This window comes from Maniola jurtina, chromosome 27 (genome assembly GCF_905333055.1).
Source record: "Maniola jurtina chromosome 27, ilManJurt1.1, whole genome shotgun sequence".
NCBI lineage: Eukaryota > Metazoa > Arthropoda > Insecta > Lepidoptera > Nymphalidae > Maniola > Maniola jurtina.
The window spans coordinates 6,516,043-6,534,716 of record NC_060055.1 but is presented as its reverse complement, the minus strand read 5'-3'; the positions used below and the strand labels follow the sequence as shown (position 1 = coordinate 6,534,716).

Sequence of the window (18,674 nt, the reverse complement as noted above, 5' to 3'; positions counted from 1 at the left end):
TGCAACTACCTATGGACACCGGACCCCACGCCGATGATATACTACATGTCCGAAGATACACACTGTCAGCTGATTGCCAGTTACTTTGCCCGCGAGTGTGTAAAAATCTGTTGTTTACCCATCAAAGTGAATGACACGGGTCTGCCCGCGAAGTTCACATTTAATTTGGTTTTTTGCAATTTGTAAACCAATACGCCAAAGTAGGCTTATGGTATTCTAATTGTACCAATGGCAGTATCATCTCCACGTGTTTATATAAAGATCTTTACTTGAAAGGGTTTGTAGTATGTATTATCACACTAATATTATAAAAGCGTTTGTGTGTATGTGTGTTTGTATGTTTGTTACTCCTTCACGCAAAACCACTGGACGGATTTGGCTGAAATTCGGAATGGAGATATATAATATTCTGGATTAGCCCATAGGCTACTTTTTATCCCGGAAAACCCAAAGAATTGTCACGGGATTTCGAAAAACCTAAATCCACGCTGGCGAAATCGCGGGCATCGGCAAGTAATTGATAATAATGAGTGACACTGGACACAGCTTTCAAAAATAAAAACTTAAAATAAAACTTAAAATAATTTAAAAAAATAAAAGCTTTTCTTTCATTCTTTAGATATTATAACTTAAAAGTATGTTGCTTTTGAATGCATTGATGAATTAATGTAATTTTCAAACGTAAATAGATAAAACTTGTAAGCTACTTAAGCTAATAGAACTTAAATATCTATTCGTAATATAAATTACGGTAACTGTATATCTTTGTTTATCCAATATCAATGTGACCGAGCCTCTATTTTCATACATTATGTATTTATAGAGCTCTTAGTGAATTGTGTTTAATTGATTTTTATAATTGCGTACATATCGACAACTAGTTTTTACACGCGACTTTGCCTACGACTGTATACCTACTGAATATACAGACACATTCTTGAAATTCCATCAAGAGATGAGTCAAGTTAAAGAAATGCTTCTCCATACAAACGTATTTCGCCTATCATTCTGTTCTTTGGTGTTCTACGAGTAGATCTATATCTAAGCCATAGGTATATCGATTTATCTCTCCATTAGATAGATAGATAGATAGATAGATAGAACACTATAATGCACACTAAAACACATATAAAGGAACACAACACAGAAAGAAGAAAACAGAAAAAACAATTGTGTGCAAAGGCGGCCTTATTGCTTGGAGCAATCTCTACCAGGCAACCTTTGCTGAAAGGAGAAGCTAGCCATTAGCTATATGCCCTAATACAATTAATATGGTAAAATTGTATTTATTTGAACAGTCATCTAAAATCTCTATTTTAGGGCTAATTTTGAGGCAAATTTGTGCGCAAATAAACTATATAAGAAGCTAGAAAATTGAATTATAACTTCAATGTCTTTAGTTTGTGTGTGTGTTTCTTTTGCCAAAAATAGACGTAATTCCAAACATCGATTCGCAATTTACACTTTGCCGTTTTTAACCCCCGACCCAAAAAGATGGGTGTTATAAGTTTGACGTGTGTATCTGTGTATCTGTCTGTGGCATCGTAGCTCCTAAACCAATGAACCGATTTCAATTTAGTTTTTTTTTGTTTGAAAGGTGGCTTGATGGAGAGTGTTCGTAGCTATAATCCAAGAAAATCGGTTCAGCCGTTTGTAAGTTATCAGCTCTTTTCTTGTTATAGTAACCTTCACTTGTCGGGGGTGTTATAAATTTTAATTAACACTTGTTCACTACAAATCTTGTTCCTCAACCAAAACTTCATTCGCCTGGCCCTTCTCAGGGCAAGAATCCTAATTCCTAAGGTCATTGATGCTTTTGTAACAGAATATTTACGCTCACGCAAGTTCATTGACAAGATTATCGCGTCGACGGAGAAGTTCACGTGAGCAAAGTTGTTCGGGCAGGAATTTCGCGTCGCCGGGAACCGACCTCGCGACCACCGGCGACGCGTCACCCGACACCGCGCTGCGTCAGCGTCACACGGTCTCCGTTTACTGAGAGATAGGGGCGTATTGTGGCCTTAAGAGTGCTCTCCATGGTCGCTTCAATCCACGGATAGAAATTAGTATAGCTCACACAGGATGGGCTTAGGTAAAAACCGGCCAGTGCGAGTCAGACTCGTGCACTGAGGGTTCCGTTTCGGGTATTTTTTCCAACATTTTGCACGATAAATCAAAAACATTAGATATACATAAAAATAAATAAAAATCTGTTTTAGAATGTACAGGTAAAGCCCTTTCATATGATACTCCACTTGGTATAGTTATCTTACTTTGAAAACGGACGGACGGACGGACGGACGGACAGACAGACAGACAGACAGACGGACGGACAGACAGACAGACAACAAAGTGATGCTATAATAGGGTTCCGTTTTTCCTTTTGAGGTACGGAACCCTAAAAAAAGAATATTAGCCATTTTAATCATGACTAACGTTCCCCTTTCCCTTACAACTAAGCGTAAAGCTTGTGCTAAGAGTGGATACGACAATAGTGCAACGGGTGGGGTTTGAACCAGCGACCTTGCGGATTTCTGTCCGCTCTTTTAACCGCTGAGCTATTGAGGCTTTATATAAGTTAGTATGTATAGGGATCTGTCTGTTACGTATTTGTTTTTAACTTTATTAACCCCCGACCCAAAAAGAGGAGTGTTATAAGTTTGACATGTGTATCTGTCTGTGGCATCGTAGCTCCTAAACTAATGAACCGATTTTAATTTAGTTTAGTCAGCCGTTTGAAAGTTATCAGCTCTTTTCTTGTTACTATATACCTATAACCTTCACTTGTCGGGGGTGTTATAAATTTTTAATTTACACTTGTTCAAACACAAGTGAGCCCCTGACTACAATCTAAGTGGTGGTAAGGTGGTAAGTGATGGTGGTTGTGATTGGTTAGTCACTCATAATTGCGAGTGTATGTAAATATGTGCACAGCCGGGAGTCAAACCTGCGACCTTCCTCGGATAAAAAATGCCACCTGCACAGTAAAAATATCTAACGTTACAAAGCTGGTGTTGTTTGTGTATGAAACCCCACGCGTCTGCCAGGTGGGGGACCAGCTGGTCAAGGTCGCAGGTTCGGCTCCTAACTGTGCACATTTGTGGACACTTGTTGGGGGTATGTGGTTTACTTTTACGATCAGAATTTCGTGATCGACTAGATAGATAGACAATTGATAGATAGAAGACTTTATTGCACACAAAACAAGAAGAAAACCAACCACTATAAACTAATCATAACTCTTCCTTTTGGCTTTACCGCAGTCGGGTGAAAACAATTTTGTGCAAAAGCGGCCTTATTGCTAAGAGCAATCTCCACCAGGCAACCTTTGGTGAAAGGAGAGACTAGGTGTGTCGACTAGTGATTAGAGTGCGTGAATCCTTGCGAGGGATGGTGGTTTTTAGGATTACGTACCTCAAAAGGAAAAACGGAATCCTTGTAGGATCATTTTGTTATCTGTCTGTTTTGTCTGTCGTGTCTATCAAGAAAACCTATAGATTGCTTCCCGTTGACCTAGAATCATGACATTAGGCAGGTAAGTCTTACTAGGTGAAACCGTGATTTTCACTTGAAATTCACTGTTTTCGGATTTTTTCCTTTACTTGTGCTATAAGACCTACCTATCTGCCAAACGTGATTCTTGGTCAACGTGAAGTACCCTATAGGGTTTCTTGACAGATACTACAGACGGACAGACAGACGGACAACAAAGTGATCCTATAAGAGGTCCGTTTTTCCTTTTGAGTTACGGAACCCTAAAAATCTTCCCATTTGTGATAACCGTTACATATAAATAAATCAGTAGACATACTAGACAGTTAGTCGCCTTTCTATAGAGCAGTACTTATTTATTATCTTTATGTATATAGATACATGTATGCATGTATGTTTGTTGCAATCGTGCATAATACGCATAACGGGACAAAGGTTATCGTATGTGATAAACAAAGACGTTTGTTTAAGTTTATGTTATTTAAAACAACATACTTAATAATAGTTGTAAATGTAATAGGTGTGATAAAATAGCTGTGATATACAGATAGACGGCCGGACTTGAGGATTACTTGTTTGGTACGGAACTCTACAAATCCTTTGGTAAATAGCTAAAAAAAACCGGCCAAGGGTTCCGTACTCGGATATTTTTTTTGTCATTTTGCACGATAAATCCACAACTTTATACATAAAATAAATAAAAATCTGTTTTAGAATGTACAGGTAAAGCCCTTTCATATGATACCCCACTTGGCATAGTTACCTTACTTTGATAAACACATTTTTTTTCTTTTAAATAATGTAACCACAAATTCATGGTTTTCAGATTTATTCCTGTACTTGTGCTATAAGACTTACCTGCCTGCCAAATTTCATGATTCTAGGTCAACGGGAAGTACCCTATAGATTTTCTTTACAGACTCGACGGACGGACGGACGGACGGACGGAGAGACAGACAGACATACAGACAACAAAGTGATCCTATAAGGGTTCCGTTTTTCCTTTTGAGTTACGGAACCTAAAAAAGGATTTTTGAAAATTTATCCCCTAAGGAAGTAAAATAGGGGTTTGAAATACGCGTAGTCCACGCGGATAAGTCGAAGGCATAAGCTAGTTTTCTATAATTTTCTAACAATACACTTAATTGCATCACTTAAGTAAACGTCAAGTATTTAACAAACTAAGTAGCTACTGTAGTCGGTTAAGTAGGTATGATTAATGCTGCATTAATGCAGGAATGTCGGACACACACACACATACATACATACGAGGAACAAGCGACCTAGGTCGTACGTGGGATAATGAAGTAGGTATGGTACGAGAATGTAATTAAATAATTAAATTATATCTATGCTTGTATCTACATGTTGCCGCTAGAATACGGAATACCGTAATGTACAAACATACATATGTTTTGGCTTTCCATAATCGACTAAAAAGTTGAAAACTAAAACCCGACTACGATCGTCTTAATAAACGTTGAAATATTATTAGTGAAATGGTTTTCTTGGTATATTTTTTTGTTGTTGTACATTTATATATACTCATGAACTCAGAATTTTCTCCTCTTTCATTTGACACCCCACTACAGATACACTAATAAACAAGTGTAAATTATAAATTTATAACACCTCCGATTAGTGAAGGTTACAGTAACTAGAAAAGAGCTGATAACTTTCAAACGGCTGAACCGATTTTCTTGGATTATAGTTAAAAACACTCTCGATCGGCCACCTTTTAAACAAAAAAAAAAACTAAATTAAAATTGGTTCATTAGTTTAGGAGCTACGATGTCACAGACAGATACACAGATACACACGTCAAACTTATAACACCCCTCTTTTAGGGTCGGGGGTTAAAAAAAAATTTGGAGTCCCGCACTTTTATTGATGCAATATCCGTTAGGTAAATTTTTCTCGTTTAAAATATAGCCTAAGTCGTCCGGACCTTTACAACGAATCAATTGACACATCATTCATCAAAATCGGCCCAGTAGTTAAGGCGCTACGGTGGAACACACAGAATCTGGATACAAACATACATACATAGACTACAAAAGTCATAACCCATCCTTTTGGCTTTGCCGCAGTCGGGTAAAAAAGGACGATAGTACTATATTCTTGAATTTTATAAAAAAAAGTCGTAGTATAAAATAAAAATGTAACGCCACGTCAACCATTAATTACGTATAATAACAGAAAACATCCGTTCCAGTCGCGGGGTTGGTAATAGCGTAAGTATGGGGTGTGGGAATTACTCGATAGCCAATAAAAAGGGGTCTCACAAAACCTGGGTTTTTATTCTAAGGACAAAACGAAGGGTTAGGATTTTAGCAGTCTTATGTAGGTTTGTAATATGTGTGTTCCACGGTAGCGCCTCAACTACTGAACCGATTTTGATGAATGAGGTGTCCATTCGTTATTATGGTCCGGGTGACATTGGCTACATTTTACACGAAAAAATCGACCTAACGGATGTTCCATCCAAAACAGTGGAGGTCTCTAAAATTTTTTTTGCTATTGTATCGAGTGGGATATGAAATGAAATAGGAAAAATTCTGAGTTCATAAATAATAAATGTACAAGTGTAAATTAAAAATTTATAACACCTTCGACAAGTGAAGGTTACAGTAACTAGAAAAGAGCTGATAACTTTCAAACGGCTAAACCGATTTTCTTGGATTGGGGGTTAAAAATATAGTAAATGTTAAAATACACCGAGCGACAGAAAAACAATTTCACTATATCTATTGCTATCTATCGGCAGTTCGCGGGTAGTAGTCGGAGCTATAGTGATGTTTAACTTAATCTTGTACCGAGTCGATCAATAAACAGGGGATGTGATCGAGATAACATCGAACATCCCGTATAGCAAGAGAAAGCCGATATACAATCACGGCAACACCGGATAGGGACAGGACAGGGGCCGGATATCTCACACGGGGCGTGTGGTGTCGCGCGGGAGTCGAACTTGACACCGCACGGCATCCGCCGGGGCTGGCAAGGGTACATGACCTGTTGTTAACCGCCCAAAAAAGGAGTGTAATTGTTTTCAGGGTTCATGTATGTATGTGAGTTTCTTTCATCAACCATAACTTATGGACGCAAAAATAGCAGGAGGGCGGGCGGTGAATATCTTCATCGTATGATTCTGAATCGACGATACGGCAAATATTAGGCTATGGGTGACGTGAAATCATGGAAAAATAGGCTATTCATAGGCTACCTAGCGTCAAATGTAGGAACATTTGAGTTCCCTAGTCAGCTAGTTGTGATAGTACGGCGATGGGTTGACACAGACAGACATACAATCACACGCACACAATCACAGTACACAGATAAAGCACGTCGCTGGTTAATACAGACGGAGCGTCGTCCGTTGCGCGCGCGCATTGAATATTTATAAGACATTAAATACTATGATTTATTTATGCGCTATCTAGCCATAGTGGCTGCTGCTAACTTAGCGAGAAACTTATAAATAAAGAGGCTCCCAACGGGCTGCGCGTGAGCAACCTACATCATACAACCTATAACGTAGGTATAGTATGCGACAGGTCGAGATGGCAATCGGGGTATGAGGCGGGGGTGCCAACGGGACCCTATAACTAAGATTCCGCTGTCCGTCCATTTGTGGGGCCGTATCTCACGAACCATTACCTAATAGGTAGAGAGTTGAAATTTTCACAGAATGGGTATTTCTATCGCCGCTCTAGAACTAATAAAATTAAAATGAATTTCAAAACGATAGCCTTGAAATTTAAAAATAAGTGTTATTTCTTGTACGGAACCCTTCGTGTTCGATTCTGACTTGTACTTGGCCAGATATTTTTTTTATATTGACTTGAACTTGACTTGAAGGTTGACTTAAGTTATATTGAAATTACAGGAGAGAACTGATGCTGGAAGGAAGGACAATATCCTAGCGGTTCGAATTACAAACGATGAAGTAATTTCGTAAGACTGAAATTCAATGATTTTCTTTGTACAAGTGTAAATTAAAAATTTATAACACCCCCGACAAGTGAAGGTTACAGTAACTAGAAAAGACCTGATAACTCTTAAACGGCTGAACCAATTTTTTTGGATTATAGCTAAGAACACTCTCGATCAAGCCACCTTTCAAACAAAAAAAAGTAAATTAAAATCGGTTCATTCGTTTAGGTGCTACGATGCCACAGACAGATACACAGATACACAGATACACAGACACACAGATACACAGATACACACGTCAAACTTATAACACCCCTCTTTTGGGTCGGGGGTTAAAAACACTTGAAACGTGAATAAAACGTCAGCGATAATCAGTGGACCCCTCCCACTGGATAGGCCACGTCAGCAGTCGGTAGTGGTGAATATTTTATTGTCATAGGCTAAGAAATGGTGGATGATACCCTTCGTCCAAGAATGTTCCCAAAATAGGTAAAAAAGTGAATAAAGTAGTCAGCAATAGTCAACGACAATCAGTGGGCTCCTCCCACTGGATAGGCCACGTCAGTAGTCGGTAGTGGTGAATATTTTATTGTCATAGGCTAAGAAATGGTGGATGATACCCTTCATCCAAGAATGTTCCCAAAATAGGTAAAAAAGTGATTAAGTAGTCAGCAATAGTCAGCGACAATCAGTGGTCCCCTCCCATTGGATAGGCCACGTCAGTAGTCGGTAGTGGTGAATATTTTATTGTCATAGGCTAAGAAATGGTGGATGATACCCTTCATCCAAGAATGTTCCCAAAATAGGTAAAAAAGTGAATAAAGTAGTCAGCAATAGTCAGCGACAAGCAGTGGCCCCCTCCCATTGGATAGGCCACGTCAGTAGGTAGTGGTGCTGAATATTTTATTGTCATAGGCTAAGAAATGGTGGATGATACCCTTCGTCCAAGAATGTTCCTAAAATAGGTAAAAAAGTGAATAAAGTAGTCAGCAATAGTCAGCGACAAGCAGTGGCCCCCTCCCATTGGATAGGCCACGTCAGTAGGTAGTGGTGGTGAATATTTATTGTCATAGGCCAAGAGATGGTGGATGGTACCCTTCGTCCAAGAACGTTCCCAAAATATAAATAATAAATAATTAGGGGCTCGTCCCAAATTATCGCGTACTGGGAGTTCGAACCTTCTTCACATTGTAATCTATCAATACAAATGAAAAGTTTTTGGCCTTACTGTATATTACAATTCAAATTCAAAAAATATTTGACAGAGTCCAAGGAAACAGACAGTTTTAAACAGAGATATCGTAAATGCAAAATAAAGAATGAAGAAGAGAGAATTTTTTATTTCACCCTCACCACGTGGGTGCCTATTGCACTTCGACCGCCCGTTGTGGCAGATCCTTATTTTAACACACATGCAAACTGTGGAATCAACTCCCTTCTGCGGTGTTCTCACTAGATTACAACATGGGGTTATTCAAGGGCTGGACAAATTCCTGACAGACCGGCAATTCATCGACGGTTCCTCTGGTGTTACAAATGTTTATAGGCGGCGGTAATCACTTAACATCAGGTGACCTAACTGCTCGATTGCTCTCTATTTTTTATTTAACAAAAAATAGGTAATTTGAGTATTAGATTTGGAAATCAGTATTGTTATCTATACTATCTGTGGCTCTAAAATAAAAACTTTTTTTTTCTTTATTTCTTCTTTCTAATCGCAGCAATTTTCGCCGGCTACTCTTACACTACAATATATAGCTCGCAAATAAAAATCGATTACGCAACAAATTAAAGTAATTACAGGCCCCGTGACAATTACAGGCCGGGGCTTTCGTTTGATCCACTTTCTTTGTTGTCATACCTATACTTATACATCACTTGATTACAAGGTGTCTGCATATAAAAGTGAATTATTTATTATTTATGGTCCGTTATAAAGTTATAAAAACTATTTTGCAAAAAAACCATGCTTAACAGGGCTCTCTCCGTCACTTACTCCATACAATCGTAGCTCGAATTTGAATTTCATTTGAATATTAAGCAACCAAAGTCCATGAAATTTTGCAGACATATTCTAGAAACTAATATCTGTGTCTGTGGTGTTTTAGATTTTTCTAAAAATATGTAGTTTTAACAGGGGCTCAAAGATTTGTATGTTTAAGACCGCGTAACTTTGAAACCGAATATTTTAACAGAAATCTGGAAAACCACAGACATAGATATTAGTTTCTAGAATATGTCTGCAAAATTTCATGGACTTAATATTCAAATGAAATTGGAACTACGTTTGTATGGAGCGAGTGACCGAGAGACCCCTCTTAAGAGCCTCGAAAGATTCCTATTTTAACACTACGACAACTTTGTGCGTAAATAGATAGGATTAGATTTTCTCTTCATTTGGGATCCCACTCGATACAAAAGCAAAAAAAAAAAATTTTTTGGAGACCACCACTTTTTTGGATGTAAACTCTGTCAGGACGATTTTTTTAAATATTAAATCATAAAATTTATCCTGTGTAACCCGGATCATAATAACGAATAGATTGACACCTCATTCATCAAAATCGGCTCAGTGGTTTAGGCGCTACGGTGGAACACACATAAATATAAACAAGATCGTAGAGATCCCTAGAAGAACCTAAACTATGTCCAGCAGTAGACTTCCAAACCGAAATTTTAGGTTATGAACACGTGTCCCCTAATAAATAAGAAGTGGACATAAATTTATTATAGTTGCAATATTCCATGAATAAACTGATAAGGTGTACTATCTACACATCTGTTTAATGAGTCATCTATTGAATTATCAGCATTTCAGTATGAGTGGTTTAAATGGATAGATATTGCGATTAGGATTCGGTTAATTGTAATCAATTGTCAAATGCTGTACAAAAAACCGGCCAAGTGCAAGTTGCACACGCATACGAAAGGTTCCGTACCATCATATAAGATACTAGCGACCCGCCCCGGCTTCTCACGGGTGGACATTTATTTTTTCTATTTTCCGGGATAAAATATAGCCTATACGGATTCGAAAGAATCCCTCTAAAGTAATGGTAAAAGAAATTTTGAAATCGGTCCAGTAGTTGAGCCTATTCAATACAAACATACAAAAATACAAAGGTTTCCTCTTTATAATATTAGTATAATGTTTCTGTTATTTATTGATTTTGTTGTTGATGTTATTTTATTTTATGTTGTTTCTGTTATTTTTTCTGTGTTTCTGTTATTTTTTCTGTTGTTTCTGTTATTTTTTCTGTGTTTCTGTTATTTTTTCTGTTGTTTCTGTTATTTTTTCTGTGTTTCTGTTATTTTTTCTGTTGTTTTTGTTATTTTATTGTTTATTGTTTAAAAATAGGATAAAATGGGAAAAATAAATAAATGAGAGAATTGTATAGATATATTATAGTACTCTAAATGTTGAAATCGTATCATATGAAAGGGCTTTAGCTGAATATTTCATTTCGGATTTGTATTTATTTTTATGCATATTAGTTTTTGATTTCCCTTTGGTCTACTCTGTGACTGTGGTACGGGTGTGACGTCACAGTAAAAACAATATCACCGGTTTAATAGAGCGTAGGTCGCCGGTTGCGCAACGTTTCCTCTCCCGACCCTCCATTGCTGACGACCTTACGTTCAGAGTTCAGATAGCTATCTCTCAAGAGTAAAGGCCTATTGACCAATTTATTGGGCAAAAAATCCATATCCATACTTCCAATCTATACTAATAAATAAAATAGGAGTGTCTGTCTGTAATTTCGAAATAACTACCACATATTAAGGTCATATAGTTATTTGAACGATACCATAACTGAATCACACGTTTTTAAAATTTTTGTCTGTCTGTCTGTCTGTCTGTCTGTCTGTCTGTCTGTCTGTCTGTCTGTCTGTCTGTCTGTCTGTTTGAAAAGGCTAATCTTCGGAACGGCTGAACCGATTTTAACGGGATTTTCACATATGCAAGTAGAGGATTGACCAGGGTGTAACATAGGCTACTTTTTTAACCGACTTTCAAGAAGGGAGTTGTGTTTTTCTACCTATGTACACCGAAATCTCCGAGATTTCTGAACCGATTTGCGTCATTTCTTTTTTAATCGATAGAGGAACTTTGCGACATTGTTTCATAAAAAATTTGGATTCCAACTCCTCATTCCTGATGCTGCAGGGGATCTGACCAATCCACGCGAGCGAAGCTGCGGGCATCAGCTAGTATTATAATACAGTAGAATCTCGTAATCCCTAACTTTAATATACCCTAGAATATACCCCGATCGCCATCTCAACCTGTCGCGTTCCATACAGAACCGCTATTTACAGAATAATATGTAACCACAAACTAAGTTTAAAATCCAAACACCCGCCCTCCCACTGATAAACATGCAGGAAAAGCTAGCCACCAAGCAAGCCACACGCACCACCACCACGCAGCACCACAAAAATCTCAAAACCACTCGACGCACGTTTCGCGCCGACACCGGAGCATCCTCAGGAGACCTTACAATGCCTAATTGCAAGGTCAATGGCTTTTCCTGCATGTTTATCAGTGGGGGGGCGGGCGGTGCATGTCGCATGCTGCATGTTGCACCATGCAGATTTCTTTGGTTTGGCGGAGTATAGCAAATTAAGCTTTTGGTTCCTTGTATATCATGGACTTCCGCAAAATGACGCCTGCTTCTATATTGTATACTACATTTATCTATGTCTACAAGTGAAAATTAAAAATTTATAACACCACCGACAAGTGAAGGTTACAGTAACTAGAAAAGAGCTGATAACTTTCAAACGGCTGAACCGATTTTCTTGGATTATAGCTAAGAACACTCTCGATCAAGCCACCTTTCAAACAAAAACAAACTAAGTTAAAATCGGTTCATTAGTTTAGGAGCTACGATGCCACAGACAGATACATAGATACACACATCAAACTTATAACACCCCTCTTTTTGGGTCGGGGGTTAAAAATCACTATTTTTGATCCAATCCGGGAGTCGAACTCCGAATAAGCTACTTGTTATCTTGCCCTCACTTTAGACCGCGTGGTCAGAGTACGAAAACCAAGCACCGGCCGCACCCACGCCTCGGCACATAAATCATAAACTTTGCCACTTCCCCCTTTCTATCTCTCAACTCTCGAGTATGGAGAGCCATTTTCTTCTACAACTTTACTTACTAATTATTATAATTATTCGCTATTTCAAAGTGGCTAAAGTTTTAAAACTTGTAGACAAATTAAAGTTTCAAGTAATATTGTGAAATGGTGATAGTAATAAAATTCAAAATTTAAAAACCCCTCGGACACAAAATCCTATATAAGAATCTATGCATACTACATTTATCTAAGTCTACAAGTGTAAATTAAAAATTTATAACACCACCGACAAGTGAAGGTTACAGTAACTAGAAAAGAGCTGATAACTTTCAAACGGCTGAACCGATTTTCTTGGATTATAGCTAAGAACACTCTCGATCCAGCCACCTTTCAAACAAAAAAAAACTAAATTAAAATAGGTTCATTAGTTTAGGAGCTACGATGCCACAGACAGATACACACGTCAAACTTATAACACTCCTCTTTTAGGGTCGGGGGTTAAAAAGAATACCCGGCTGAGTTTGTTCTGGGCTTCTTCTCAGTCTCAGTCGCGTTTGAAACATTAGGTAAAGTAGGTCAAAATCATATAGATACAAACCTACATACATACATAGACTGCTGAAAACATAACCCTTCCTTTTGACTTTGCCGTAGTCGGGTAAAAAATCGAAACTTACACGGACGAAATATTCTACTCTACTTAGTACTCTATTTAGTAAATAATAAATATATTTAAAAAAAATACTATAACCTATTGCGGTAAACCAAATTGCAAGAAAAAGGTTTTCTCCAAATTGTTCATACAATTTTAAACAAAATGGTGACTTTTACTGGAAAAATGCAATCGCTTCCAAAAGTTGGACGGAAGAACAAAGAATACCAAAGTTTGATATTTGAATAAAATATTCGCTTCCGAAGAATATCATGATGTTCTATTCATAACGCGTTGAATATTTATTTTAGTACTAGACACTAGATGATGCCCGCGACTTCGTCCGCGTGGATATTGGTTTTTTAAAAATCCCGCGGGAACTCATTGATTTTCCGGGATAAAAAGTAGCCTATGTGTTAATCCAGGGTATAATCTATCTCCATTCCAAATGTCAGCCAAATCCGTCCAGTAGATTTTGCGTGAAAGAGTAATAAACATAAACACAAACTCTCCCCTTTATAATATTAGTCTAAAGTGTGACTAGCTGATGCCCGAGACTTTGCTCGCGTGGATAGGGTTTTTAAAAACCATCGTGGGAACTCATTGATTGTCCAAGATAAAAATCACCTAGCCTATGTCCGTCTCCGGGATGCAAGCTATCTTTATGCGTCAAAATCGACAAAAACGGACAGACAGACACACTTTCGCAATTTATAATAGGTATTACAAATTATTGTAGTGTGGATTATTTAACCTACAGCGCGAATAGAGGTGTTTACTATGTTATGATTTCAATTGAGAAGACCAGAGGGGCAAGCGACGGGTCTGCCCGCAAAATTCAAAATTTGGTTTTTCGCAATGTGTAAACTAATACAACAACGTAGGCTTATGGCATTCTAGTTGCGACAATGGCAGTATTATTTCCACGTGTTTATATAAAAATTAAAAATCTTTACTTGATAAGGTCCAGTTTAAGAAATTAGCTCTAGTATCGACTAATTTGTGAGTTACAGTCGATACTAGAGCTAATTTCTTAAACTGGACCCTTTCAAGTAAAGATTTGTATATAAATAGGTGGGCATGATACGGTTATTGTCGCAAATAGAATGCCATAAGCCTACGTTGTCGTATTAGTTTACACATTGCGAAAAACCAAATAGAATTTGAATTTCGCGGGCAGGCCAGTCGCTTCCACCTTAACGATCTTCTCACCAAATTGGCGTGAAGGTGCTCTTCTTATTTGAAACACGTAGTTTAAAATTATAGGAGCCAATAAACTCATTAACTTATTATAGGAGTATAGCTAGGTACTCGTTCTTAGTGAAAAGAAATTAGTTATGCATTTTTTGTGTTAATTTAGCATATTTCGCGATAAAACAAAAAATTCGTCCAAAGATTCAGTAATTACTTACTTAATTAATTAAGTTTTTCAGTCCAATTACTGTTATGGAACCCTCGTCTTTTTATTCTTTAGTTAAGTTAGTATAGGTAATTAAAACAAGAATTCAAAACATTTCAATTTTAGGGTTCATTTAGTAAACTACCCATTTCAGGCAAAAATATAACATTTGCATTCCAGTTATTCCCAAAGTTTTAATTATTCACCCATTGAGATACATTACCTATTTGTGTATTTAGAAATTCTTTTTTATTTCAGAAAAATATGTTTTCGGTTTAAACTATAGTAAGTACACTATAGAGAAGAATTTATATTAGTAGGCTACATACCTATTACCATCATTCAATAAAGTTGACAAGGTATTTGAACAATTTTATTTACTTATCTTACTGTTCTAAATATTAATTAATAATACTTCCTTATCAGAACTTCTAATTAGTTAGTACCGAAAAAACCTCGCTAAAGATCCTAATTATCTTAAATAACTTTATATTGTATTAAGTATATTATATTTTGTATCCTGGAAAAACTTTTAATATCCGAAAAAATAATAATCGCTAGCTTTTGTAAAGAAAACCCGCCGTAACGTAAAACTAAATTACTTAAAACTGTAATGTAATATAACTTTTCCGTGAAAAGTTTTCTTTGACCGACGTTACTTAACAGAGCTTTTCGTCAAAAAAACATATTTCAAGTTCTAAAAAAACCGTGTAGAGTCGAACAATAATTTATATTTTCGAAAAAAAAAAACGAATAAGCACAAAATCCTGTAAAAGTACAACTTCATAAAACACCATGAAAACTTTTCCTTGAGAGCTTCCTTTGTATAATAGAGCTTTTCTACAAAAAAAAAACCGTGGGTTTAAAAATTTCGAAAAATTTCAAAAAATAAGTAGTTCCGTAAAACCCTATAAAAGTACAACTTCATAAAATACCATCAAAACCTTTCCAAGCAGTTTCCTTTGTACAATATCACTTATCACGACCAGAGTACAAAAAATAAAAAAAATAAAAAACCGTCGTCAGTACACAATTTCCCCCCTTTTTTCTTTTTCCCCCCACTTCTAACATAAACAATCCGTGGACGTGAACACAGCGAGACAATGCGTGTTTAATATAAACACCGAATACTGAAGCACAACACTTTGTTATATAAAAAAAAAACTTTTTTCAGTACGCGATTGATGCGCGCTGCCCGGAGCGACATACGTAACTAAACAGCCATGGCCGACTGCCGCTCACTTTGCTCAGTGTTGCCACCACGATTCTTTATTCTGATCCTTTTTTTTTTAGTTTATTTTCTTTGTGAGTTCAACGCTTATAATGCTGAATATCCTATGAGTCAAAGAAAGAGTAGCCCGTGGTGGTGGTAGTGGTGGCCTTCTGGTTTACTAACGAAAACATTTATGATGAATAAGCTGATGCCCTTGGCCGCGTGGATTTAGGTTTTTCGCAATCCAGTGAAAACTCTTTGATTTTCCGGGATAAAAAGTAGCCTATGTGCCAATTCAGGCTATTATATACATATCTCCATTTCTTTCAACCAAATCCGTCTAGTAGTTTTGGGCGTAACAAACATACATACAGACACAAATACACAATAACTTTTACCTTTATAATATTTCTGTGATATTGATAATAATAATTTGCGATAGAACATTTTGAGATTAAGTCGATTTTTGACCGCCTTGCGCCGTCGCCATCTAGCTGCTTCCTGCGACTCGTTTGATGTCATTTGTCCTAATAATGGGGGGTCTTCCAACACTGCGCTTTCCGGTGCGAGGTCGCCATTCCATCCCCTTTGGACCCCAACGTATATATATGTACACAATACAGTAAACTATATCGAAACTAAAAATACAGTCCAAGAAAAACAGATCAAAATTACCCCAAAATCGGGGAAACAAAGCTTTTACGGCACTAGCATCACCACCGCGACGTTGCCGCTCTTCCCGTAGCGAACGTAACAGTAATGAGGTTAAAGTTTCTGAACAACTTTTTTTTTAATTTTCAGCGAGCTTAGGGACTTGGGATATACTCTGTACAGCCATTAGCTATCAAACTTTGTTTTTTTTTTCTTTCTTCGATGTACTTTTTTGTAAGAATGATAAATGAAGTAGGTAAGTCCTGAAGTATTAAGTAATGTAGTAAGTATCTAGTTAAATATAATGACTTTTGGAATAATTTTCTATTATATAAAGTTTTCAGGGTCTTTCCTTTCTGTTCACAGTAATTATTTTTAATTTTAGAAAATGTCGTATTAAAATATAAAATCAGAGTTATAAAGGCGACTCTATCACCCATTTTTATTTGATTTTTTTTATAAATAACTTTAAGATAGAAACATGTTAAAATGGTTTGGCAATTTCTCGTATTAAAGCGTAAAATAAAAAATAAAAGTTTCTTTTTCTTTCTTTCTAAAATAGACTAAAGTCGACTCTACATTTTTTTATTTTATTTAAAGATCATTTTACTCAGTTGAATAGATTAGATACTAATATAGAATAGATAGAATAGATTTGAATAGATTTTACGCAACGCTTTTTTAACGCTCGTACGACTTTTTTCAAAAATCCCTTCTTAGTGGATGCCTATGTCATAATAGCTATCTACATGCAAAATTTCAGCCGTTCAGTAGTTTGAGCTGTGCGTTGATAGATCAGTCGTCAGTTTTTCTTTTTGTACATACATTACCAGATGAGATCATTATATCCTAGAAAAATTTATAAAAAGTAAAAAAAAACGCTATCCGTTGTGTTACTTCATCACATCTGATAGGTAATTATCGGTCGTTTGTACGAGGAATTCACGATTAGCTCCCCACAAAGGGGCGATTTATCTAAGAATGGTAATAATTATCAGATTTATCAATGATTATATTTTATTTGCGTCACATAATTAAACAGAACTACCGTATTACGAGGGTTTTTCCAGTTTTTTTTTTTAAAGATTTAAATATGACCCCATTTATTCCCTTTTTTTTTATTTAAAAAAATGGAGATAAGCTTTCACTAAAACAACAGTTTAGTTTAACAGATTATAGCGTCGTTTTTTAACCTTCGACCCAAAAAGAGGGGTGTTATAAGTTTGACGTGTGTATCTGTGTATCTGTCTGTGGCATCGTAGCTTCTAAACGAATGAACCGATTTTAATTTAGTTTTTTTTTTGTTTGAAAGGTGGCTTGATCGAGAGTGTTCTTAGCTATAATCCAAGAAAATAGGTTCAGCCGTTTGAAAGTCATTTACTTTTTAGAGGGTTTTGTGTCGGAGGTTTTTGGAGTTTTTAACATTATTGTATTTTTACGATTAAATATTTGATTTTAGACTATCTAAGTTGGGAAACTATGGGATATACTTTGGACCACATTGACAGCCTCCTTGGTGCAGTGATAAGGTGGTCTTATCAGTGGGAGATGAGTGGATGGTGAATCAAAATAGTTAGCGCCCACTGGGTTTTTTGTCTCTGTCATTTGTATGACATTACGAAACGGAGAGAGTCCTATTCTTTCCGTAGATAGAGAATAGTGGATTCACTCTAGTCTTGTAGTTAGATACTCAAGTTACACTAACATTGCATGAAGAATAACAAAAAACCGGCCAAGTGCGAGTCAGACTCGGGCACCGAGGGTTCCGTACTCGGGTATTTATTCCGACATTTTGAACGATAAATCAAAAACTATTATGCATAAAATTAAATCAAAATGTGTTTTAGAATGTACAGGTAAATCCCTTTCATATGATACCCCACTTGGTATAGTTATCGTACTGCGAAAATTGAAACACATTTTACTTAATTTTTTTTTAATGATGTAACCACAACTTCACGATTTTCAGATTTATTCCTTTAATTGTGCTATAAGACCTACCTACCTGCCAAATTTCATGATTCTAGGTCAACGAGAAGTATCCTATTGGTTTTCTTGACAGACACGACGGACGAACGGACGGACAGACAAAGTGATCCTATAAAGGGTTCCGTTTTTCCTTTTGAGGTACGGAACCCTAAAAAAGTACGTGCCTCGACACTCACACTTGTTCTGTTTAGGGCACGTCAAGGATTCGAGATATCATATTAGGCGGAGTTGCGAAATTAATGCAGCGTGA

General features: G+C 36.8%; 1 protein-coding gene and 1 long non-coding RNA gene across 9 annotated transcripts in view; both read right to left on the bottom strand.

Moving 5' to 3' along the window:
* Positions 1-18,674, bottom strand: part of LOC123879009 (protein daughterless) — a 131,245-nt gene that overhangs the window by 36,477 nt on the left and 76,094 nt on the right. For 3 of the 8 annotated variants that reach the window (XR_006798925.1, XM_045926468.1, XM_045926469.1), the window contains exon 1: positions 15,507-15,841. The exons of 1 other annotated variant lie outside the window; for it this stretch is intronic. The gene's annotated coding sequence lies outside the window, so the exon portion shown is untranslated. Of the gene's footprint in view, positions 1-15,506; positions 15,846-18,674 lie in introns of those variants that run through there. 4 more of the 8 variants (XM_045926467.1, XM_045926472.1, XM_045926473.1 and 1 more) reach the window with 3 other exon arrangements.
* Positions 1,308-18,137, bottom strand: LOC123879024. Its single transcript, XR_006798928.1, has 3 exons — positions 18,126-18,137; positions 17,106-17,111; positions 1,308-1,385 (listed from the first exon to the last, which is right to left on the bottom strand). It is a non-coding gene; the product is annotated as an uncharacterized LOC123879024 (long non-coding RNA).